This window comes from Cornus florida, unplaced genomic scaffold (genome assembly GCF_030987335.1).
Source record: "Cornus florida cultivar Cherokee Brave unplaced genomic scaffold, ASM3098733v1 CherokeeBrave_3.0.0_Hap2_scaffold_28, whole genome shotgun sequence".
Taxonomy (NCBI): domain Eukaryota; kingdom Viridiplantae; phylum Streptophyta; class Magnoliopsida; order Cornales; family Cornaceae; genus Cornus; species Cornus florida.
This window is the reverse complement of record NW_026775782.1, coordinates 112,501-115,000: the sequence shown is the minus strand read 5'-3', so window position 1 is coordinate 115,000 and position 2,500 is coordinate 112,501.

The following is a 2,500-nucleotide window of genomic DNA, read 5'->3' as shown; positions in this document are numbered from 1 at the left end:
TAAGAAATGCTTTGCTCGAGACGGATTTCGATTTGGAGGTCCCCCGAGTTAATTTTGCCCATTATGACTCCTCGCCCGCACGCTCGTGCACCCCGGCGTGCACGTGGGCATCGTTGGCTAAAAAATGAAGTTTGGAGTTTGGGTTTGAAAATTTTATGGGAGCTTCCTAGAAGCCTAAGAAGTGCTTTGCTCGAGACGGATTTCGATTTGGAGGTCCCCCGAGTTAATTTTGCCCATTATGACTCCTCGCCCGCACGCTTAAGCACCCCCGCGTGCACGTGGGCATTGTGTGCTAAAAAATGAAGTTTGGAGTTTGGGTTTGAAAATTTTATGGGAGCTTCCTAGAAGCCTAAGAAATGCTTTGCTCGAGACGGATTTCGATTTGGAGGTCCCCCGAGTTAAGTTTGCCCTTTATGACTCCTCGCCCGCATGCTCGTGCACACCGGCGTGCACGTGGGCATCGTATGCTAAAAAATGAAGTTTGGAGTTTGGGTTTGAAAATTTTACGGGAACTTCCTAGAAGCCTAAGAAATGCTTTGCTCGAGACGGATTTCGATTTGGAGGTCCGCCGTGTTAATTTTGCCAATTACGGCTCCTCGCCCGCACGCTCGTGCACCCCGACGTGCACACCGGCGCGCACGTGGGCATCGTATGCTAAAAAATGAAGTTTGGAGTTTGGGTTTGAAAATTTTACGGGAACTTCCTAGAAGCCTAAGAAATGCTTTGCTCGAGACGGATTTCGATTTGGAGGTCCCCCGAGTTAATTTTGCCCATTACGACTCCTCGCCCGCACGCTCGTGCACCCCGGCGTGCACGTGGGCATAGTATGCTAAAAAATGAAGTTTGGAGTTTGGGTTCGGAAATTTTATGGGAGCTTCCTAGAAGCCTAAGAACTGCTTTGCTCGAGACGGATTTTGATTTGGAGATCCCCCGAGTTAGTTTTGCCCATTATGACTCCTCCCCCGCACGCTCAAGCACCCCCGCGTGCACGGGGGCATCGTATGCTAAAAAATGAAGTTTGGAGTTTGGGTTTGGAAATTTTATGGGAGCTTCCTAGAAGCCTAAGAAGTGCTTTGCTCGAGACGGATTTCGATTTGGAGGTCCCCCGAGTTAATTTTGCCCATTATGACTCCTCGCCCGCACGCTTAAGCACCCCCGCGTGCACGTGGGCATTGTGTGCTAAAAAATGAAGTTTGGAGTTTGGGTTTGAAAATTTTACGGGAACTTCCTAGAAGCCTAAGAAATGCTTTGCTCGAGACGGATTTCGATTTGGAGGTCCCCCGAGTTAATTTTGCCCATTACGACTCCTCGCCCGCACGCTCGTGCACCCCGGCGTGCACGTGGGCATCGTATGCTAAAAAATGAAGTTTGGAGTTTGGGTTTGAAAATTTTATGGGAGCTTCCTAGAAGCTTAAGAAGTGTTTTGCTCGAGACGGATTTCGATTTGGAGGTCCCCCGAGTCAATGTTGCCCATTATGGCTCCTCTCCCGCATGCTCAAGCACCCCTGCGTGCACGTGGGCATTGTATGCTAAAAAATAAAGTTTGGAGTTTGGGTTTGGAAGTTTTATGGGAGCTTCCTTGAAGCTTAAGAAGTGTTTTGCTCGAGACGGATTTCGATTTGGAGGTCCCCCGAGTCAATGTTGCCCATTATGGCTCCTCGCCCGCACGCTCAAGCACCCCGGCGTGCACGTGGGCATTGTATGCTAAAAAATAAAGTTTGGAGTTTGGGTTTGGAAGTTTTATGGGAGCTTCCTAGAAGCTTAAGAAGTGTTTTGCTCGAGACGGATTTCGATTTGGAGGTCCCCCGAGTCAATGTTGCCCATTATGGCTCCTCTCCCGCATGCTCAAGCACCCCTGCGTGCACACCGGCGTGCACGTGGGCATTGTAGGCTAAAAAATGAAGTTTGGAGTTTGGGTTTGGAAATTTTATGGGAGCTTCCTTGAAGCCTAAGAAGTGTTTTGCTCGAAACGGAATTCGATTTGGAGGTCCCCCGAGTCAATTTTGCCCATTACGACTCCTCGCTCGCATGCAATATCTACTCCTGTCAGAGCTGTGGTTTTACTTAAGACTACTATAGGGGGGGGGGAGTTCTCAGCACCAAGAGCTGCAAGTAAGGCCATTGCTTGCTTTGCAGTCTCGATTGCTCTACTAGTGAATAGTAGATGTCTTGGTTAGCTTGGAACGAAAAAAAAAATTTTTTGGGGAAAAAAAAAAAAAAAAGTTTTTGTGAAAAAAAATTTTTCGAAAAAAAAAAAAAAAAAAAAAATTTTTTTGGATGCCTCGGTCTTCTATTTGTTTTGCTTGGGTAGATTAGGAAAAAAAAAAAAAAAAATTTTTTTGTTGGATGCCTCGGTCTTCATATTCTTTCTCGGCTATTTCGAAAAAAAAAAAAAAAAATTCCGGGAAAGAGAAAAAAAAAATTATTTTTTGTTGGTTGCCTCGGTCTTCATGTTCTTTCTCTGGTATATGGGAAAGAAAAAAAAAAAAAAAAAATTTTG